Source organism: Myiozetetes cayanensis, unplaced genomic scaffold, assembly GCF_022539395.1.
Source record: "Myiozetetes cayanensis isolate MyiCay16 unplaced genomic scaffold, myiCay2020 scf5-8, whole genome shotgun sequence".
Taxonomy (NCBI): Eukaryota; Metazoa; Chordata; class Aves; order Passeriformes; family Tyrannidae; genus Myiozetetes; species Myiozetetes cayanensis.
The window spans coordinates 82,226,899-82,251,331 of NW_026087742.1; the positions used below are offsets into that span (position 1 = coordinate 82,226,899).

Sequence of the window (24,433 nt, forward strand, 5' to 3'; positions counted from 1 at the left end):
AGAATGTACTGCTTATAGCTCTTTCAGAAAGTAGTTTTGGATTAGGTAAATGGAACTTGATTTCATTAGAGAAAATTGAATGTCCTAATTAAAATGAAGTATTTTAGATCAAGGGGCATGTCTCAAAAAGCAAATTAATTTTAAACTTTGATATGGAAATATCATTAGCTTTCATTTTAGAAATGAAACTGGAGGCTGGAAGAGTAGTTGTAAAATAAGATGTAAGCAAATAAATGCATATTTAAAAAAAATACTATCTTCTGAGTAACCTTGAATATTGCAATAAAATTCTAATAAGAATGCTCATAATGTAATGCATTCTTAAAGAAGCAGAGTGCAACTTTGCCAAACCGTATACATTAAACTTGTTTTGCCTCTTTTAATTGCCATTTAAAATATCAGTCTCAGGTGGTGGTGTTTCTTCACTGGACTTACTTCACCTTGCTAACATAAGAGTTTCATGTAGCTGTTTAGGTTGTGCTCAGCATTTTCTCTGAGGTGACAAAATTCTGAAAAATTCCTCTGCCTGAGAGTAAGTTTTTAGTCTCTTGTTTACAGCACTCAATCCCACCCAGTTTTATTGGTGTGCAAAGGGAGACATTTTTGTGTTATATTGACAATGTTTAGACACTGAATGGAATGTTAACTGAACACATAAAATGACACTGGATTTATCATAAGAGGGAATCTCATACTTACAACCCTAATAGTAGTGTCACTGATAGTCTCATCACTTCCTATTTTTTGGATGAGATACTGCTCTAAAGAAATTCTGCCTTGCAACAGGCAATGGAGAGACATACTGATCTTCATGGAAGTGTGATGTCTGTAATGCTTGAAAACCAAATGTATCAATTTCTTTTTGAGTCAGAATAGCTTCAGGTTTGGATACCTGAATGCTTCATTTATCAGATTTTCACATTTTTTGTGTAACACTTGATATGTTTTTCCTATAAGCCAAAGGAGAGGGAAACTCTTACTTTCACTCTTCCCATACTCCCTTAGACGTCTCAGTTACAGCTCCAGCTCCTACTGTTTACTTATTGCTTATTGCTTAGGTTATGCCTATGTATTCAGAAGTGCTTCATCCCAGAGGTGTGCCTTGTTTGGCTCTGAAAGAACTGCATTGCAAGATGTTTAGCTCCACAGCAAGCCCACGCTGAAAGCCTACCTGGTAATTTTAATAGTGCTCTACTGAGGGCTGTAGTATTCAGCATTCAAGCCTGCGAGAGTCTTGTATTGGTCTCATGCACTAGGGTAAATTTCTCCTAAGAAAAGTACAAGAAAATTCAGTTGTGTGGTAACATTAGCTGATAGTTGGTAGTATGGATTTCTTCTCCCCTGGAATTTTGTTCCCAAGTGCACTTTTATGAATCTCTCTTCTATGATTATGGCAGTAATGCAGTGAAAATGAGGTATTGGCTCTCTGATCATATTGACTTTAACTATTATCATTCTAAAGTGTGCCGGAGTGGTTTCTGAGCATGTGCAGGAAATTGCTTCACCCACTGCAACAAGGCACTCGTAAGAGCCAGCACACCCCAGAGAGCTCCAGTGAGGAAATGCACCACATCACAGTCCCTCAGGAGAAAGTCAACATGTTGTTTGATTTAGTTCCAAAATATTGCAGCAGAGCCTCCACTACCTTTAAATGCATTTCTGCCAGCACTGCTACCAGTTACATTCAAGTAAAATACCTCCTAGGGATTGCAGCCTGGTGCCTCTCATTGGGCTGCTCATATTTGAGGCAGCTCCGTGTGGCAGACAAGGCTGATGGCTCAACATCCACCTCAAAGCTGCCTCAAGATATTTAGGTACTTAAACAAATAAACCTGCAGTCTAGTAAATAGGCCATGATACATAATCTTCTCAAAGTTACAACAGCCTGAGTTTCTCGAAACTGCAAAATTTATCTCCTAGTCTCTAAACATAGCTCAGAAAAATCTCCACCAAATGAGTTTGATGTTTTTTCTCCCAACAAGCTGGATCAGGAGGCACTACTGTAGAAATAGGATACGCCGAACTAAAGGATCTGGCGACAGCATAAAATTTGTGAAATTAGTTCCTGCTCTTTAGAAGTGATGATTTCATTCTTTCTCATCTTGATTCTTTCTCAGGGAAGTTATTTTCTGCTGCAGTACCTGTTCTTTAAATTTACACTTTGCAAATATTTTCTCTATATTTTTCCTAAATGTGGATTTCACCTGTCACACACAAGGGAGAAATTATATTTATTCCTTAAAAAAATAAGTTGATTTCTATCTCTATGACTTCTCAGGAAAAAAAGGCTGATGAACTGACCTCAGCAGAGTGCAGTGAGGTATGTTATCCCTTTCAGCTCCCATATCCCTTAGTAAATTTTATCATAAATTGATCTTTTTTAAGACATAAAGTCCAAACTACTAAACAATAACTGAATCATGAGATGATAATAGCCTAAAAAGTCATTCATCAATCATCAAATTACAATTTAGCTAAGTGTGCAACACACCAGATTTAGTGTTGGGTACTGTGCAAGCTGGAAGCCAGGAAGTACCATTTCCCTCTCAAGTATTTCAGCTTCTGCTGCAAATACTGAATATTCATTCCTAAGCCAGATGGTCTCTGCTTGTGATACAATTAAAATGCCTTAGAGCAAAACAAAAAAAGTTGACTCTCATTAATGTTCAGTAACAGGGACTGTTCTACTTCATATGACTTCATTATGTCATCAAAGTAGGGACATTTCCCACATAGCAGTGTTGTAAACTTCCCCAAAACCATGTTTATGATAAGCTTGGTGAACATGTCATTATCAGATATAGAGTATTTGGTCCTTTCAGCTGCCTCAGATTGGTATTTAGGCAGGCATTGTGCAAGGAAGGCTGCGCATCAGATCCTGTCCCAGCTGTCATTTCCAAAGACATAGTGCCACATAACTGATTATTGACTGACAAACTGAAAGTAAGTAGGATTAGTGACCCTGCCAGCCTGTAAAAATGAAGGGAAAGGCTTCAGGAACATGGGCTGGATAGACATCAACCCATATAAACTAGTACATTTCCTTCACCTTGTCAAAATAGGCTTAAAGTTAGTGTAATTTTCCTATAACATTAAAAAAACACATGCTTCCAGTATGTAAGTCAGCTGAAAAACAAGATCTAAAGGACCTGGATTCATCATTCATGCCAGAGGACATAGTCATGCAGGTTTTATTGCAGCATTTCTTATTCAAACTGTCCCTTTGGCATTGTGAATGTAGTAAATTTATTTCATCCTCTCCCCCCCCCTAGATGTCAGAAAATAAACACATCACAACACAATAACGCCAGCTGTAGAGAATAAGAATAATTAAATCCCACAGCTGAAAGCAGCAATTCATCAGCAACATCATCTTCTGTCCATGGGAGTGTGTGGTCCTCACATAAAGCTGGCCTGGGCCTTTCTCACAAAATGACAATTCCTTGCAGAAATATATAATTTGCAGTTAACTTTTTCAAAAGGATTTTCTGGTCAAAAACATAGAGAAGAAAACAATCTACTTTATTCCAGTAACTCTGGTCATTAAGCAGGTCCCAGTTTTCCATACAGGGGGATCTGTATTTGTATGGGGATCTAAGCTTCAAAGTCATAGGTATCTTTTTTCCAAGAAATATTTTATTATTTGTACAGCCATAGAATGATTCCAGAACGAAAGATGGAGGGACCTGCCTGAGAAGCCCAGTTCATAATCAGCCATTAAGCTCACAAATTCTGGTGAACTGGGGTTTTTTCTTGCATGTGAATCCCTGGACTTTCTTAGGCATACAGGTCCAACCTGTTATGAGGTATGTGGATGGAGCTTGGCTGCTTTTTTTTGTTCTGAATAGAGTGGCTTCTGAGCATAGAGCCTTTTGTATCTGTTCTAATTAGGATCAGACTCCTCTATGGTAGCCTGACCCTCAGTGCATACCTGAATAGCATTGGATCCTGGTCTCCACTGAACCTGTGGTTCCCTTGCATCCCAAAATACCACTATTTTTGTACATGTTTTCTCAGGCCTAAGTAGTTAAAAATATTTGTTTTAGGAGACACGTTGGAAGTTGTTGGAGAATGTTTTGATGGCAGGAAAACGAAGGCTTTGTGCTGTGTGCCTCAGTGCATGGCTCACAGAGGGCTACAGATCCTGTACAGGACAGCACAAAACTGGTGGGATTATGGTGAAGTGCAGCAGAGAGAGTTAAGGCTGTTGAAGTTCTTGTTTATAACTCTTATTCAGAGCAGCTGCCAGTGTGATCTATCCCCATACCACACCCAGATTTCCTCTTGGATGGTGCTAGTTGGAACATGCCAAAACACAGTCACGTAGTAAGCAAAAAATGAAGCGTGTGTACAGTCAGAGATCCATCTCATGTCCTGTCACACAGTTTTAGTTGTTTGATTAAAAAAGAGAAGCATTTCTTCTTTTTTTCCTTCTGACAGTGTGAAATGGGAAGACTGTTTTTCATCTTTAGAAATTGTTCACAGAATAGGAAAACTGTCTCCATGGCTAATGTTGCCTGCAGTATTGACCATTTTTAGCTAGAAAATGGTCTAAAGAAATACAAGTTAAAGCTACACAATGCACTATGTGAAAAGCTGTACTTGCTCTGGGTGAAATTGTTTTGGACTGGTAAGCAACTGAAATGTCGGAAGCATACTGAAAATAGGTGTTTGTACTGTGTAACAAAGGGTTTATCCCTAACTCCTATGTGGTAGAGAATTGCTGATTTAACCTGAAAGCTCAGGCAGATTATTTAATTTTATCTGAAAGTATTTAAATTTGTATTCAAAAGAGTGAAAAAATAGTCTCTCCATAGCTGGAGAGAGTAAGTAAACAGTTAAGAAATTGTGAAAATATGTGAGCCTAGCCAGTGTTAGCACATCAGCACCTATCATCCTGTAATCGGTAACTCTTTTCATATTCGGAACCCACAGCTAGTTAGGAAAGACATTTTCCATCAATCAATCAGTTTATTCCTTGCTAACATTTTTTGGCAGTACTTCCTTACATATTTGGTTAATATCTTTGTATGATAATCTATTCCTAGTCAGACTTGTTGAAAATGGAGAAAACACAAAAGAGGACGATAATTTCCTGTGAATCAAACACATGCCAAGGCCTCTGTACTGATTCCTCTCAGTTTAAAAGAAGCTACCCACTATGCCTCTAATGTAAAGGTCTCAAAAAAGCAGCTGAAAGATGGAGGAATTAGAGAATCTTGAAATTTCAACTAGACCATTAGCATAATCTTTTAAATTAGAGGTTATAGCACCACACTACTGTAATTTTCCCTCATGCATCAGGAAAGTTCTACCTCCATCACCATGTGCTTAAAATTCCATTTTATTTTGGTCAGATAGTACAACACTGTTGGAAACCTGAGCCCACTGGCAGCAGAATACAGGGCAGCCACTAATCTTTCTCATCAGCCTATCTCTCAGAGAAATAACAAAGAGAGAGGAAACAACCGCAGCCCCAGTAAAATGACCCATTCAGCAAGGGTAGGAACAGGAGTTACAGGCAGTTTCTGTCTTCCATGTGAAAGTGTTGTAAAATCAAGTTAAGAAAAAAGACCACTGGCTTCCCTTGAAAAATCCTACAGCTGAGCTTATGGGTGAGCAGCAGTTTGGAATTAAATCACTAAAATAAGGAGATGCAGAGGAGGAAGTTGTGGGAGTGCATATTCAGGCATATAGATAGATAGATAGATAGATTCACACACACACACACACACACGTATATATATATACATTTATTCATGGGCAGTTTGCCACCAGGTATGGTGTGCTTTATAGACCCATTGCTATTTTTCCCGGAAGGGCCTACCTAAATTCCTCATTGTTTTGCTACCTGTGAGTAATATGTCCATAACAAAACAATGCTGATAAAATTTATATTACAGAGTCCCATGACCTGATGATCTTACTCACTACAGAAAAAAATAACTTTAGGAAGTTTTGGACATCTACAGGCTTTCCTTTCCCCCTCTCTGAATGTGAGTCTTTAACTTAGAGTAGTCAAAAGAGACTGAAAAACTTTTCAATGTGAAGTAAAGAAATTCTTAAGTGAATAATGTAGACACAATTTTTGGTGGTTATCTTGAGCTTTCAAAGATTGACAGAAAATGCCAAGTTCTACCAAGAAGCTGAAAACATTCCCTTTTCCAGTGATCTAAGGTATCCGTGCCTGGAAGTCAGCTCTGACAGGTCTCCTAGTTCATAGGTATCTGCAATATAAATCATCAGAGCTGTCCGTCCAGTGATCTTCTCATGGTCACTGGTAGTGCTGGACCTGTCTTATCCTAAGATAAATATCTACAGTTGACCAGGTGAATTCAGTCTCTCAAGTGCCAGTTTATCCCTGTGAATAACGAAGGGGTTCTCTGGTGACAAGCTCAGCTGTAGATGTCTGTGCTGTATAAAGGTAAAGTTAGTTAAGATGAATCCCTTCCCAAGGTACAGGACATTAAATTTGTGTTATTTTTAAAAAAAATGAAGATAGTAGGGGTTTAGATGTGTATGGGATATAATAGGAACTATTCTAAAGGTGTGTTCTAATATCTGGGGCAGAAGCTGTTTTTGCAAATGGCTGCTCTAAGGTGTTTGGAGTATCAGACCATTTCCCATGTAAGTAGGAAATGCTTGTGGGCAGCTACAGGTGAGGAAATCCCAGTTACTTATGAAATGTGTTTCTCAGATGTGTTTACAATTCACGGTGTGCCTCCACAGTTTATCACATAGATATCGCCATGCAGTTCCACAGGTAGTTACGTGTATTCCCTGTATGTGTTTATAATAACGTTATGTAAGTAACAAGAGAGAAGCGTGGAAAGCAAGCACCACCCACTGTTTGAGGGAAAACTCAGAAGAGCAAATATATTTTTTTAATATAACAGGATCATCCACCACCCAATTTTGTGAGTTATGAAAACTTTCCATTCAGAAGTCACTTGAGTAACTCTGGCTTTAGCAATGACTGTAATGATTATGATTGCAAGCCACAAACTTTTGTGTTTCATTTTAGAAAGAGTACTGAGATGCTGCAAGATGTAATTCACATGGTTATTTTTGTTCTCATTATGTTCTCAGCTGAAGTATTTGGGATTTGGTGGATTTTAACAGGTAAAATAGCTCCCATTTTTTCTAGAAGAAACTTGATCCTAGATGTGGCCAAAACACAAGACATTAATACAATCTGTCTGGAGTTAGTGGTTTGTATACATTGTTACATACTTAAACTTTCACTTTAAATTGTGTTTGTGAGTCTCTTCAGGGCAGTGACTACATCTACCTATTGCCCTCTCAGTGCTGGAGAAAGGGAAGTAACCATAGGGTTTACATTACCACAGACAAGGCACTCAGGGAAATACAGAACATATGCAGAAGAGGATTTGGATGAAACCTGAGCCATGTGCAATAAAACAAGAATGAACTTGGACAGCTTATCAGAGATGGGATTTATAGTGGTATTTACTTGGCCCCATCATGCTGACCTACTTTACTGTCACTGGAATAGGAAGGAGGTACTGCCTGCTGCAGGCCCTAGGCTCAGGCACGATCTGAAAAAATGAGTTGGTCCCAATGGTTATTAATTGCTCATCAAAGTCTTGGAGCTAGACACCGCCAACTTACAAGTTTAACTTACTGTCTTATCAATATTTTATCCAATCTAGTATATCTGTTACTTTTTGAATGAATAGGAGGGGGCCAGAGTTGGTGCCCTGTGCTTGGCAACCCCATGTTCCCAGGGCTTTGCTGTGAGGCACTGTGCAATGGCTCCCCAGCCATGTCACATCCCTGTAGCTGGCAGCAGTCTGCTGAGGCTGACTGTGTCTCAGGAAGAGGGCTATCGATTGACTTATTCACTATTTTTGCCTGACAAGCCTGAGATTCAAAATTCAGTCTTCCACAGCCTTCCACTTGTCTCATACGATCCTAAGATGATTAAAAATAGTGGGAAGAGAAAAGCTGTCCCATTGTTTTTGGAGCTCAGCGTGTTGAAATAAAATTACAGATTATGAGTATATTTTAATAGGTTCCTCCCACCTGGAGTGCTGTATCTAGCTCTGGATTCCCCAGCAGAGGAAGGACATCAGCCTGTTTGGAGGTGGTCCAGAGGAGGGCCACCATGATGATTAAATAGATGGAGCACCTCTCCTGTAAGAAAGGAGAATTGGGATTGTTCAGCCTGGAAAAGAGGAGGCTTTGAGGCAACCTGATTGCAGCCTTCCAGTACCTAAAGAGAGCCTACTAGAAAAACATTATTTTTACAAGGGTATGTAGTGACTGGACAAGGGGGAATGGCTTCAAACTGAAAGAGAGTAGGTTTATACCAGATATAAAGAAGAAATTCCTTGTTATGAGGGTGGTGAGACACTGGAACAGGTTGCCCAGAGAATTTGTGGATGCCTCATCTGTGGAAATGTTCAAGGCCAGGCTGGATGGGGCTCAGAGCAACCTGGTCTAATGGAAGATGTCCCTGCCAGTGGAGAGGGGTTGGAACTAGAGGTTCCTTAAGGTCCCTTCCAACCCAAACCATTCTGTGATTCTAAAAATTATGTAGGAAAGACACTACTATGGGGAAGCATACTTGTTTTTTCTGTCAGGGCTGTACATTGTCTAGTTACAAAGGCTATTTTTATGATTGCCCAAGCTGTGAATGTAGCTTGGTCATTCCTCAGAGAGGAGTTCAATTATCACAACTTTCATGCCTCATGACCAGTAATGACAAGTTAGGTCACCATTTTCCTTTCCATATAAAATTATTACTTCCATCATCATGAAATTTGCGGTACTTCATCAGTGGCTTTGTGCAGGTGTAGTTGATCAGAACCTGCTAAACAAGTAAATAAGACCTGAACATAAAAGCATTCAGGTCTGAATCTTACTGCATATTCTTGAAGCAAGGATTATCTGATTCAACTTCATATCCTCTATGTGGAATATTGTCCTTTCATAAAGCATGTAAAACATGTCTGATCCTGCTTCTTAGATGTTCTCTTTCATCTGGGGCAGGCCTTTTATTTTTCTTGCTTGGTTTAGGTTTGTGGCACACGTGTCCTGTTTTATATGCCTGTTATCTGGGGAAGTGGATTAAGGCTGGCACAGATACATTGAACCCTAATCTCTTTAGAGGGCCTGAAAATCTCCAGAGGTAGTAAGTACTTCAGATGTTTATAATACTAGGTTCAGCTGATGCTTGAAATCCATTCAAGAAGATCTGGAAGACAGGAAGAAGGGCATTTTACATAGTAATTTTTTTTAAAATTTATTTACCCTGTTAATATTATGTTATGTACAGTTTTTGCTCAGGGGTTTTTTTAATGCTGTGGTAGGTTTTTCTTCCTCTCATATTGAGGCAAGCCTCAAGCACTGTTTTCACTGCAAAATAAATCCATCACCCAATATCTTGGCTGTACAACTTCAACCTACCTGTTATAGCCCTGGGTCAAAAGTAGATTGCTGGTGTCAGCTATTTCCAGCTGCTTGGAAAAGTGACAAAATATAAAATGTGTTTGTTCTCAGGTACCTGGATTTGTCATCTCCAGGTCACTACACAATGGTTTACTCAGAGGAGCCAAGGGGACTATAAAGAAGCTACAGTTGTACATGTGATGGACAATCTGTCCCATGCTTTCCTGGTTGGAAAGAAAGAATTTGCAGCACTAGAGTCTTTAGAGCTGTGTAAATGTGGGCAGGTACCATCCTGCTCAAGGATGGTACTGGTGCTGCTGTCACTGTAACCATAAAGGCAACACCTTTTTGTGTGTAGATTTCAGTTTGACTCTGTAGAAGCTCTGGACAATTTTCTTTCTTCTCTTCATTTTCAGTTTATATCATGATATCTAGCAGTAGTCTTTAATCAAAATATACAGGAGTGAGGTTGCTTTTAAGGCAACAATTTAGGCAAGACAAGAATGAATTGAAGCAAACTGACTGGAAATGTATTTACTCTGAGGAACTGAGAAAGATATAAGAAGAAAGAAATAAGAAACTTGCTTCTAATCAGTGAAATCAGACTCTGGAAAAGGGTTCCACAGAGTGGCAGCTGTAAGAAAACTGTTGTTTTTATGATGAAGTTTAAATAGCTTTATGGAGAAGAAGATCAGCTGATAAGTTATCTGCAAAATTAGATCAGAGATGTCCCAAGAGGTCCCTGCAGTCCCCTTTTCCTTCTGAATTCTTATTATTTTTAGAACCCTTTTTATTTTACCTCTGGTGTATCTGTTTTGCTCCCATGCTGAAAAGAAAAAAGAAATCCTGTGTAAGGATTCCAATAGTGAAGATTTGCCAAGAAACATCCATTTTGATTTTGAACTTGTTGAGTACCTAGCAAATCCTTCTTTAGGAAAACCACTGGTGAAGATGTACCATTTCTTGCACTTGCCTCCATGCTTGCCTTTTTAGACAGTAGTTCTTCCAGTTGTTACTGATGAGCTGTGTTGAACTGTCCAACAGTCCAGTCCAGGCTCTTGGCTACAAGAGAAAAGGGAAAATGGGTGCTATGGGTCAGACTGAAGAGACTACAAGGAAAATGAGATCTTTTATCGTCCTGGTCAAGAAATCTGTGCATGCTGTTAAAAAATAAAATAGCCACGATAAACTGAAAATGAAGCTTCAGAGATAGTCAGCACAGCTCTCTGGTTAGTCTGCAGTCTGCAGGTTACAGCAGTGTTCTTCACAAAGTTGGTGAGTGCTCAAGAAACCCCTTTCAGCAGAGAGGCCAGGCCAACCACGGGCAACAGTGAGATCTTTGTACGAGAGAGCACCCCTTCCCCTGTGTTTCCACAAGCATCTCAAGTCTTGGGTCTTCCTGACTGTCTGGTTTGCATCTAAAGTACCTTCAGGGTGACTATATTGAGGAGGCTTGTAGTCCTGCTGAGAGTTGGTTGAGTAACTGACTCCAACTCAGTGTCCAGAGTAGACTAGTAGGGGTTAGCAGGGCAAAGGTTTTCATTCCTGTAATGTCCAGAGCCAAGAGCTGAGTTCAGGACTTTGTCTAGGGAATAAAAGTTATTCTTAGTTTCTTTTTGGAATGTCAGGTCTCCTCCTGAATTGGTATTTTCACTGCCACTTGCCATATATTTCTTAATTGGATAATTTATACTGCATGTTTTAAAATTAAAAAAAAATAAAATCATTAAAACTGTTTTATACTTGGGGTGTTTTTTGTGTATACTTGTTTGGTTTTCTTTGCTTGTTTTGCTTTGCTTTGTTTTGTTTTTGTGGACTTTTTTACTTAAACCATGATGTGCTATTTTAGAGAGGTCAAAACTAGGTTCTTGATCTGTCTTGTGGGGGTCTTTCCAACGAGAGCATTAACCCTACTGCAAACTACTGATCATGGATCTATTATGATAGCTAAGAGGTGTCAATGCTCTAAACGACTGAGTAAAAGCTTTGCCCTCTGATATGAATAACTGTCTAGATTTCAAAATAAATCCTTTGGATTATACAGAAAATTTGAACTGTCAAGAAATAAATGGTGTGGTGAACTGAAGCATAGGTCTCTTTAGATGCCCTCAATTTAGCTGTATTTCAGTAATCTCTCATTCACCTTTCATTGCTGTCAGCAGCTTGTTGGGCTTCTCTTATATTTATGATGGAAATATCTAAGAATCATGTCACTGAGATGCATGTGTTTTGCCACTTCAGGGGATTAGTAAATCGTGCATAGTCTCTCTAGTAAACACCACATTGCTGGGTCATTTAAGCCACCAGAAATTTCTTCATGTAAACATCTTTCTTGCATAAAAAATTCCTTATTTTCATATGTGGTAGGTGGAAGATATTTTTGATAAGTAAGTGCATATAACTTCATTTCATGTTTTTCTATGTTTTCACTGTCAACATGTAAAACTTCTTCTGTAAAACCTTTGTTGAAGGCAGATATTTATTAACAGAATTTTGCAAATATTATTACAGTTACACAGTGCCTTTATCATAGAAAAATAGATGTATCTAAAATGCTGGAGCCTGGAATACTTTTCATGTTTTGGAGTTACTTTGCTTAAATCTGTGTTGACTAGATAATTTTCATGTTAAAATATCGCTTACTTTCAAGTATAGAAATTTTTAATATACAAAACTATATTGATAAAAAACATTATTTCCTTTTTAATCGTATACTAAAAAAAATGTAACCTACTGTAGGTTTGCAAGTTAAAAAGATATTATTAAGTAGTTTTTCAATAATATTCTTTCACTCTTAATCTTAGTCACTTACAATACCGAAGAATTTTTGGGAAAGATAGATAAATAGCCCTAGCAAAATGAAAAGCACTGAATATTTTGGAAGACAGCAAGATCCTTTTCATTTGATCTTCTGTTTGTTATTGTCACTGTAGATTAAGAACACCTGCAATTGTCCTCCAGTTAATATACTTTTGAATTGGAAGAAACGGCAGAGCTACACAGCAGCTGGCGATTGGTCAGCTAACCTCCATTGCAAGCCTTTAAAACACTGCTTCAGTGGGACTTCTTAATGATGAAATGCACAGGGATGGCTTTTCTGACAATCCGTGGAATGTGATGGATGATAGTAACCTTTTCGCTGAATTAAACCGCAAAACCAGGAGCCAGAAGGGCTGTATGCTCAGAGCTTTGGAATAGCAGATCCTTTCCTGTTCATCATCTCATAAATACATTTATAATATTTATTTTTAAATTATGGAAATATATTTTGGGTTATATTCTCATCTCCATTTTATTGAGCCTACTTCACCCTCTATGGTTTACTTATTAAATGTAGCAGCACTTAGCACCAGTGAGAATACTGTCTAAATTATACTTCTTTTTCAACACTAAAGTAAGCATTATGAGTTTGAGCAACTCTCTACTACATGCAAATGAGGTGTATGCTGAGAAAATCTTCAATCTTATTTTATAATTTCTCATATTTGCCCAAATAGAAGGATGAAAGTCCTGAGTGAGCTTTTGTGGAATGACTTTATGTTTTCAGAGGAGGTAAAGAGCAGACTTGGCTCAGGTATCTATTTTTGCTTAGAGAAACATTTTGTGTAAGAACGTGTACCTCGATGCTATTTTCTCTTCTGATTTCTTTTCGTGGTTTTGTTTGTTGTTTGGGTTTTTTTTTATGCTGTGATCATCTGAAACTATTTGTAAATTCTTTATAATATTAATTTAGACTGAGAGAAGAATCTCTCTTCAAGAACCAAACCTCTTTTCCTCATTTTATTATGTCAGTAATTAAAAAATATTGCTCTTTTCTTCTGCAAACTGTAGCAAGACATCCAAATCTGTTTCTACTCACAGCTGGGCATTTATTCTTTTAAAAATCTGTCCCTCCTATCAGATGCTGCTGGTAACTGTTACCAGATGTTTGAGTAGCTGTGCTCTGATGGCAAGCATGAAGTTGTTTCAATTTGTTTTCTATGCAAGGACCAGATGTTTGTTCTGAGCTAAGCAGAACTGTTTGCAGTTAAAAACTAAAGTAAATCAGCATCATTTCAGGATGTAAACTAGCCACATCTCAAGCCACACGTGAATCAAAAAGAAAAATGTGAACGACAGAGGAAATCATCTTCTTCACTGCCCTGGGTGTTTGTTTATGCAAGTGAAAAATGAGTCGGTTATTCTCTCCCCTGTGTTAACAGAAGAGGATTCAGATTTTTACCTTGGACTGTTTCATGCTTTTTGCTCTACACAGGGATAGTGAGAAAAAAAGGCAAAGGGCTATATTTAGAGAACTAGGCCAACAGGAATTCATTGTTTCCCTGTAGGAGCCAGTGACATATTTGTCTTCCTGGGAGACTTTAGTGAGTATTGAGGCACATTGCTTCCAGCTAAGGCCACCTCATGTACTTCCAGTTACTCTGAGACATAAACAATTGCATGCAGAAAAAGAAACTGGGAAGACTTAAAAAATCTGAAGTCTGGCAGAGTTATACTGGACCCTTGAGAGGTGAGGTCCTGATCATTTTGTGACAGACAATGTCTTATGCAAGAAAGAGCTACCATGGCTACAGCACTCTGGTAATAGTCATGCCACTGCTGGTAGTTGGGCTTATCCATCAGAAGCCTAGCTTTTGCTTTTCATTCTAGTATCGTTAATATATTCACTCTAACCTTTAATATATTCACAGTATAACAGGCAGGAAAAATTACACTGGGACTAAGGAACAAAGGCAAATATTGCTGAAGAAATTTTAAATAATGTGCGGATCTCTAGTGGGCATTGATTCATGTCCTTCATGGTGTCAATAATTGTTTGTGAATTGCAGCCATTTTTTCCCCTGAACAGAGCATTACTCCTGAAATACAGTCATTACCTATTGATTAGCTCTATAGTCATTTTCATGCATCAGTAGGGACAGTAAAAAATTGAGTAACACTTGTTTTAAACTAATATGTAAGATCTTTACATTGTTCATGAATAACTGAAAGGAGTCTTTAAAATATATTCTTTATTGCAGAGATCACAGTGACATTTTCAGTACCTGTTAAGTCTCGAGATAAATGGGAAAAGCCTAAAGGACTCTTTTGGGTTTTTAAGGGGTTTTTTGATTGTGGAGTTGCAAATGTTCTGCTGTCTCAGGACAGGACTACAATAAGAAGGGCATATTTGTCATTGTTTAGTGCTAATGTAATTTCCTTTTGTTCCTGCTGTATGACTCTCCATTTAATCCCAATTGTTGGTAATGTGCTACTTTTTTGATTAAATGATGAGACCTGAGATTCAGCAAGGAGAAAATAATTAAAACTATTTGTTTCGCAGACGATCAAGAGCTATTAAGGAAGTTCAGTGTTTTTTTTTTCAGAGCTATGTACAGAGTTTGCAAAGTTCGCAAACAGTTGGAATCCTCTTTTATTGAACACAGATTTAAAAGTAAAGGTCAGTTATGTTTTGGACACTAAGGAGTTTATCTAACCAATAAAAAACAAACATTTAGATTATTTTTACATAAAAAGTGCACTGCTTGGAAACTCTTGCTTTTTGACTGTGGCTCCCTTACAGAGCTCAGGAACTAAAAATGAGCCACATCAGCTCAGCAGATGTTTGCAGAGCAAAGTGTCCTTTGCAGCTTATCCCTCCAGCCACAGGAGCGGCTCATGGCCTGGCAAGGGCCATGCAGAAGTAGGGATTGTGGCGGCTGCTGCTGCTGTTCTTTGTGTTCTGGGACTAGCCCTGCTCACAATCCTTCCCTGTGGCCCTGCGTGGCCAGCAGTGTAACATGCTGTCACACTACCCTTTCGATGCCTCTTGCAATTTTGCTGCAAAGAAGAGTCTTGTTTTTTGCCTCACCCTAAGGGCTTGGCACTGCTTGTGGCCCCACCATTTCTCCTGTCTTCTCAGATTTGGCAGTGTCAGTGTATTGATGAGGTTTCACCTAATATTTCCCTCTCCTTTCTCTACGATTGAAAGGCTTCAGTGCACTCCTTTGTTTGCACCAGAGACAGTAAATGACATCTGCCCCAACAGCTCATGCTTTGAAGGCTGTTCTTTTTTGGTTTCTTAAGGGGCTCAGGCCATGGATGGGTGATCCAAGGAGAGCAAGTGTTGGTGCTGCACTGGAAACCCTTCTTCCCAGAGCCCCTTTTTCCTCCTCATGGCATATGGGCTGCGAAAAGGGATCTGAGCCAGTGGGGCAAGTGGTACACTGATGTAGCAGCCATACACTGCTGTGAGGTTGCAGTGAGGGCCTGGCAAGAGGCATTTAGGAATTCAGAAGGAAAAGGGAATGAAAAAGCACTGGCACTATCTGTAAGACTGTAGTGGGGTGGAATGAAGGGCAGGCAGAGAAATGGATGAAAGTTTTCTCTGCAAACCTGCTTTGTATACCAGCTAGAGAAACAGAACCCTAATCTTGGGTTGGAACAATTCAATTCCACTGTGAAGTACATGTTAAATAACAATAGGCAGCTGCAGAGCTGTGCAGACTTGCAGGTGAAGAGTAGAATTTTAAGCAAGCTGCTGGGCAGGCAGGAGAGTCAGAGGGGAGGACAGGGACAGGTGGTCTGCACTGGCGTTCGAGCCTCTGCTCAGACTTCAGACTGTGCCTTTACAAGTTAGAAGCAGTTATTTAAACCACAGTGCAGTTCTGCATTAATTCAACGGGTATTTCTCTTGGGAAGCAGTTTAGTTGCCTGGAGCATCACTGCTTGCAGTGTATCACCTTGAGCAAGTGAGTGAGGAGGGTGGGCTCATAGATTGCACTCTTGAGATTAAAGGACATGTGTAGCAAAATGACATTACCGAAGAGCATAGTTCAGTGTGATCTCCCTAAACAAAGTGAATTATTTTGGCACCAGATGAATCAGTAACATATATTTATCAAACCATAAAGCTTCACAGTATTTGCTTTCCATTCTAAACAACTGCTCTAATGTTTATGTCAAAAAGCGATATGAATTCCAGTGCAACAGGAAGTCTTCTGGGGACCTTAATGAAACGAAAAGTTTAATTCTCACTGTCTTATTTTGGCTACTGATAGCTCTGCAAGTGCAAGTCTCTGGGCCATAGCTACTTAAATCTTTAAAATCTTTTTGATACAGGTCCAGTATCAAAACCACAGTCAGAAGCTCTCTGCAGACACAGGAGCTACTTGAGAATGAAATAAAAGTAGTATGAAGATTTTCAGGAAGATTTTGTTGGGATTTTTAACATTCTTGCCCCCCAACATTTTTTTTTCTTTAATAGCATATTAGGGAAAGATTTTGGATGTGAAAGGATTAAATGTTTTTCTCCTTTCCAGCTTTTCACTGTCTTTCAGATAATGAGATTTGATGGTTTATTATGGATCTCGTTTTTGGAACTTGAACCTATTCTTGCTGCAGCAAAAGCCAGGATAGTCAGTTTAGTCATTTCCACAGGAACGGGGTATGCCATGTCACCTGTACAGCAATGTGACACTTCTGCTGTGTCTGCTGTCATCCGGAAAGGAAACAGGAACATGGCAAGGACCACATCTGTCACCAAATCCAGTCCAGGCCTTTGGAATGGATACACAAATTTTTTTCATTCTATCTGCTACCTTAATGAAGGTTTGAAAAAACCCTTAGAAATAAGCCTGGATCTAAATTTCACAGCTTCAGTGGATAGTAAATCTGGGTCTTTCTACTTACCGGTAGTTAACAATTTTCAGTACATCCCACTTTTATACTTTCCTTTATCTGTTCCACTGACAAGAACTGACACCTTTGTTTTTGTCTCATCCTTGTTGCAAATTATTAATGCTATCACTTCTCCCCAGGTTAACACCCCTCTTGGCACAAAGAGCCTACCCTTCTTTCAGACCATTTAGCTGATTAAATGTGATGAGGTTAAACTCTTGAGTAATTCTTTTCAAGATGGAAGTTTTTTGCTCCTGTTTCAGACCTTGGGAAACATTTGTGTGACGGAGAGTCTGTGTGTTTGCTCTCTCTGTAATGAGCTCTTCAGGAAAAGACATGATGCCTCAGATCTTGTCTGACATAGTTTTAGAGACATAACTAATCTCATTGAAACAATGGCACTATTTGCCTGTCTAAAGTTATACATGTTCTTTGGGTCTCTTCTGAATTTAAGCCATTGATAGATTCCTTTGCAAACAGTAAAGAGCCCCAGGGTTGATTGATTTAAGCGAAGGGATTTAAGTTACAGAGATTAAATTCACTTTCAGTCTACATAACAAAAAAAATATTGATTTGAATAATCAGATTCAGTCCTCCTTTGCATTTGCATTTTTAGTTATTTTGTTAAAAACAAGTTGATTCTGGTGGGTTAGTAAGCATTCAGATATGGTAATTTGCAGCTGAATATAGCATTTGCTGTTAAATTTAGTAGTTCGCTTGGGTAACTGAGAGGATAAGCTACATAGACAGCTCCATAATCATATGGTTTCAGAATCTATCTGTTATTTCATGACTTTAACATTCTGATAGCATTGTGATAGAAAATGGGAAACAGTACTTTTGTTTACAGGATGACTAATTTTTTTTCTTTGCTTTTTTTTTTTTTTTTAATAAGCTGCTTCCAGATGAAATAGAGGTTAAATAAAATGAAGAGAACAGTCATTTTTAAAGGTTTTATTACTTAAACAGAAATACTACTGGGCAAATTTACTGGGCAAAACCAAGGGTGTATAATCTGTGATAACTGACTTGAACTAACTAATTCTCTTTACTGTATCTTTTAGAAAAATAGGATTAGAAAATCGGAACCATTCTCACCTAATTCTATTATTTTGCTAAAATAACTATAGAAAATTAGTCTAGTCTTTTTGTTTTCCATGTTTACAGTATGTTACTAGGGACAGATCCAGATTAACACCCTTGTTTTTATCTTTTTTGTATATCATTCAAAGATTATAATTTCAAGATTAAATAATGAAATTGCCAGCAACTGGAATTATGGGAAACATAAATTTCCAGAATAAGATTCCTTCTCTCCCCACCACTTTCATCTGTCTTCCAGCTTGGACTTTCTACTCTCAGTTTTGGGAATATTGTGAAACTATAATTTAAACACAATAACTATATAAAAAACCAGAAACTCAGAGAAGTGCTAAACTCATGGACAGTGTTAAATGGTTGTCTCAGTTTGGGCCCAGATAGAGTTAATTTTCTTCTTAGGATCTGATACAGTTTTGGATTCAGTATCAGAATAACACTGATGTGTTAGCTGTCACTATGTGGTGCTCATGCTAAGCCAAGGACTTTTCAGTTCCCCATACTCTGCCAGTGAGGAGGTGCACAAAAACTGTGAGGGAGCATGTCCAGGACAGCTGACTCAAATTGGCCCAAGGGATATATTCCATGCCATAGGACATCATACTCAATATATAAACTGGGGGGAGTTGGCCAGGAGACACTAATTGCTGCTCGAGGTCTCACTGGGCCTCAGTCAGTGGGTGGTGAGTAATTGTATTGTGCATCACTTTTCTTTTTTGGTTCTCTTTCTCTCTTCTTTTCATTATAATTTATTGGTATTATATTTTACTTTATTTCTATTATTAAACTATTCTTATTTCACCCATGGGTTTTATCTTTTCCTGATTCTCATCCCCACCCCAAAAGGGGATGGGAGGGGAGCAAGAGGCTTGACTGGCAGCTGGGATTGAACCACAACAATAGTATTTGGTGATCTGCTTGAAACTTCTTCCTTCCAACCAACTCAGTGTCTTCAGGAATGTCATGTTTCAGTCCTTCAGAATGGCTCAGAGTCAGCAAAAGGAAAAAGGAAGCATAGAATCATAGAATATGCTGAGTTGGAAGGGACCCATCAGGGTCATTGAGTCCAACTCCTGGCTCTACACAGAACACCCCAAGAATTTGCCCCATGTGCCTGAAAGTGTCCAAATACTTGAATTCAGACAGGCTTGCTGCTGTAATCACTTCTCTGGGGAAAGCCTGTTCTAGTGCTCAACCATCCTCTGTGTGAAAAACCTTTTCCTGATACCTAACCTAAACCTCTCCTGACACAACTTCATGTCATTCCCTCGGGTCCTGTAACTGGTCACCAGCGAGAAGAGATCGATACCTGCCCCTCTGGTTCCCCTCACAAGGAAGCTGTAGACTGAGGTCTCCCCTCAGTCTCCTCTTTTCCAGGCTGAACAGACCAAGTGACCTCAGCTGCTCCTCATAAGGCCTCCCCTTCAGACCCTTCACCCTCCTCGTGGCCCACCTTTGGGTGCTCTCGAATTGCCTGATGTCTTTTTCATAAAGTCTGAGGCTCAGGGCGAGGATAAGCACTGCAAGGTGAAGTTTCTTTTTCCATGCAGGACCTTTGTGCAGGACATACTGTAGCCCAGCTAGCATGCCAATGCAATGTAGACTGAAGAAATTTGGGGGAAAGTGCATTTTTTGCTTTCATCTCTCCCATCTTCCCAGGTGTACTTTCATCTTGCATGCTATTAATGCAGAGATGTAGCACCCTGTAGTAATTTTGAGTTAGTTTGTGTGCTTCACCATTTTTTGTGTTCATTTTTGTTACTGCAGGCATATGGCCTGCCTGAGTCATGGGGGAGAAGTGTCCTCCACTGACCTTACCTGGTGATTCAGGGAGGGATTTGCACCTTCTCACCTGAGCCATCTGGTTTCAGCAAGTGCCTCCAGCGGGGAGGTGAGAAACCAAGGCTGGCAGCCAGCCTCTCCCAGCCCCACCACCTGACTGAGCCCACAGATGGAAACAGCCCTGCTGCTGTTTGGGGTGCAAAATGGGGGTTGTAGCAATTTAAAATAGAAAAGGCTGTAAAATAGCTGCCGGCCTGTGCAATTTTGGGTTATTTCATTTTGTCTATGTTCTGTACAGTCTTTATGGTTTTTGATCTCATCGTAGTTCATAAAGGTTTTCTATATTGTGGTTTTCTTTTAAATATTTGGGAGGTCCATGCCCATCCTGAGTGCTTATAATAATTAAAAAAAAATAACAGTCATTATAAGAAAGTTGTGAAGTTGGAGATATGTCAGTTTCTGTCTTCTAAGAAGGGAAAACAAGATACGTGACTTGTCAAATATAAATGATAAGTAAAAAAGTAAGATGGTAGGGGGCTACAAGTCAGAACTTGCAATATATTTTATGCCTGAAGTCTTGTGTTTTCACCAAAAGCCAGCAAAGACATTTTATTTTCTATGAGCAGGCAGGTAACAAATTGTTTAGAGGTATATGCACTCAAGAGCATCCTTTTTAGCACCTAGAGCCTTGCTGTGTCTCCTACTCTCTAGGGCTGGTAAAAATGCCAGTTCAAACAAAAACACTTCTTTGTCCTTTTCTGTGTTGTTTTAATTGCCAAAATCTGTCTTCATTTGAAAGAATTCAGGAAACTAAAGATGACCCATGTACATGTAAGATAATGCACAGAAAATTAAAGCTCTAAAGCTTTCATGTTTGTTTGTTGTTTTAAGTTCTCTTTAATTTTCATCCATTCACATTTCAATTCATATTTAAATTGTGCTTTCAAGTGAAAAATTGGTCATATATTATTAAATGATGCAGATGTTCCAGACACTACCTATCAAAGAGGTTGCCTCTCTAAGAGCTTTATTGGAGGGAGGAGTCATCTTACAATCTTATTCGTTTTACTCAGATAGAAATAGTTCAAAACTCAGTAGAATTAAAGCCTTTGGTAGATAATAAAAATAACAGTATTTATATTTAAATATAAATACTTATATATACTTAACATATAGGTAATGTGAATACTAAGCTGTAATTCACTATTCTTACTTAACGATAGATCAATCTACACCTCGAAATGACAAAGATTATATTCAATTGCTTGCATGATACTATAATTATGACCATAGAGCTGGTAGCAAACAAATAAATAGTGTGCTTTGCTTTACAAACAAAGGAGTTACAGCCTTCAGTGTGACACTTCAGGATTAGGATTTAGAAGGCTCATACTTTCCTCATCTCTTCCCCTGACCTGTACATTTGCTTCAGTAAATCTCTTGCCTGTCTGTGAATAGAGGTGTTACAGAAAATCTCAGATTACGTGAAGATAGCCAGGACAATTCTCAGTGATTTAACTGAGGTATCCTCAGTAATAGGAAGCTTCAGGACCTCACCTAGTTTCCAGAGAGCTGATTAACTAGAGTGTCATGCTCTCAGAAGAGGCTTCAGTATTTTGTGAAGTAGGTGTACTACCTTAGCTCTCGTCACCTGTTATTGCCTACTTTGCTTCCTAGAGACTGGATGTTCCAGCAAGTGAGTGTCTCTGGTTGGATATTTATGCAATGTCTGGGGCAACAGGCTCCTATCTGTCAAATTTTGCATACTGTTACTGAGCTGAGTGAGGTAACAAGTGTAATGTAATTTTAGTGGCTGCAGCGATATCTCAGTTCTGACTCTGAAGACATCGCTGTCTGCTGCAAAGTGAGCTTAGGGATCAACCTCCAGGCAAAGTAATCTTCCTCAATGCACTTGACAAAATGAATAAAGGACTCAGTTATGATTAATGACTTTGACCTGAAGTTTCAAGTCGCTACTGAAATTCAGTCATGTAAAGTTGTGTTCTTTTTCCATTTGAAAATTGCTTAAAAGTGAACATCATTCTTTTAGTTCTCCATTTCAACATCTTAGAAAATGCGAAGTATGGATCCAAAACACTCCTGCTCACATCACTGAGGTTATATTGCACTTCCAAGTGAGAGAGATTCAGTTTGAAATTAAGACATGCAAATTTAATTTTGTAATAACTGCAAGTGACTTCACTGTTGGAGTTGCTCTTTGAAGTTGATGGAGTTTTCTTCACTGTGGCCCAGAAAGCTGGCCAGCCAACAGGGGCTTCATTCAGCTGCCTGAGAACACAGGTGTCTCATGTTATTTCAAGTGATCCATGATGGGCTGTTAATGATGTCCCCAGTTAGCAGCTGCTCGCTCACTTCCCCACCAGCAGGATCGGAGAGAAAATTGGAGGGGGAAAAGCTAGAAAACTCATGGGTTGAGATAAAGACAGTTAATAGGGAAGAAAAATCTGTGCACACAGGCAAAGCAAACCAAGGAATTCATTCACCTGCCACCCACAGGCAGGTGGTTGTTCAACCATCTACAGGAGAGCAAGGCCCCATCACACATAATGGTGGCTTGGGAAGACAAACACCATCACTCCAAACATCTTCCTTACTCTTCTGCCTACTTTATATACTGAACATGATATTGTATGGTATGGAATATCCCTTTGGTCAGCTGGGATCACGTGTCCCAGCTAGGTCTCCTCCCAACTTCCCATGAACCCTCAACCTCCTTGCCAGTCTGTACAGAAAGCAGAAAAGGCCTTGGCTCTGTGTTAGGACTGCTCAGCAATAACAAAAACATCTCTATATTATCAATCCTATGTTCAGCCCAAGCCCAAAATGCAGCCCCATACCAGCCACTGTGAAGAAAATTAACTCTACCCCAGCCCAAACCAGCACATCTGCTTAGCCTGAAGTAGCTGCTTTAGAAGAGGAGGGTTCAGAGCCATGACTGCTGTCTTCCTCAGTAAAATTTCACTTTTGTTTTGAGTCTGAAAGAAGAGCCATCCCAGTGCTTCAGAGTAGAGCTACTTGGCCATTTTTCATCAAAACAGTTTTCTCTGCCTTGTCTACAGGCATCCCAGCCACCTGTCTGGGGGCTGATGTGAAGACAAGACGGGGCTTCCCAGTCTCTCTGTGAACCTGTATTTTTTCTGAAATGTCTTTCCAGAAAAGTTGCTTTCAGAAGGAAAGGGAGATTCAGGTTTTGATACTCCTTGTGTCTGTTTGTCAGCTATCTCTGCTTCCGTTCTTTTCAGTACCTTGTGCTCAGGGAAACCTTCTCTTTTTACCAGAATGGTCGTGAATTATTTGTATTATAAAAGCTCCTTTCCTTCCAAATTTGGGTTTTTTTTTTAGTGTGAAAGTTGCTTTGTGTTCTTAATTCGTTGAAAGTTCATCTTTTATTATATACTCGTATCTTTGATTCAGAAATTATTTCTCTGTAGCCACAACATTGTCAGGAGAAAGGTTTCACATTTTAACTGAGCCATTTCTGTTTGTAGCTGGTATTCTTTCAAAGGCAAAATCTAAAGAATTTTATTATAGAGTGAATTTATTAAAGAATTCTCATTGCTGTGAACTGGGGATTGAAGAGAAATTAATTTGACAGTGCTGACTGGGTATCTAGGGAGAACTGTATATTCACTAAAATATCTCTATCTCTTTCTAGTCTATTATCAAGGCAGAAATTGGGTAGAAAAAGAATAATAGCGAGATACATGTGAAAGAATAGGAGGAGAGAGAAAGAACACAGATGGAAACCAGGGCTTTTGAGTGAAGGCAGAGATTGTTGAAAAGCTGTGCTGCCACACCTCTCTGGCAGCTTTGGCTTCCTAGGGACCTGACAGTTGGTCTGGCCATTGGTCACACTAGGACATATAGTCACTTGCTGCAGCCTTATTGATCAAAGGTGGCTAAACACATCTGTGCACCTGCGTCATAATTCCTTTTTAGCCTTTGTTTTCATACTCAGTCTTTCAATGGTTGTTTTTTGTTTTTTTTTTTCCCTGGAATTCTCAAAGCAACAGTCACATTAGAAGGTCTAGACAGTGCACAAGTTACACAACGCACGCTGAGCGCACGTGGCCCGTCTTCACCAGGAGGCTGTGACAGGAGCTGTTGTTATTTCAACTTTGGGTCTTACACCAGAAAGTGGGTTTTGAAATGATTTTGTAGGTCACAGATCATAGTAATCAGTGCACCCTTGAAACAGTTAATTTGTTTCTCTCAAGCTTGTTTACTTGAATATTCATGGCAACACCATCCCAGGTGCTCTGATTCTGAAAGTTTTCAAACTATTCCATATTTCATGTTTGCCTTTGTTCTTGAGAGTCAGGCAGTGTGTTGAGGGTAACTGGGTGTCGCCCCTCCACTAGTATATGCCACTCTGCCACCAAGTAGATTAAAGACTTTGCCGTACCAAATCATAGTAATTTCATGTTCTCTTTGTTGTTGCTCATCCCCACTCTGTATA

General features: G+C 39.2%; 1 protein-coding gene across 2 annotated transcripts in view; it reads left to right on the top strand.

Annotated features, from left to right (window-relative positions):
• Positions 1–24,433, top strand: part of DHRSX (dehydrogenase/reductase X-linked) — a 204,402-nt gene that overhangs the window by 174,950 nt on the left and 5,019 nt on the right. The window lies entirely within an intron of this gene.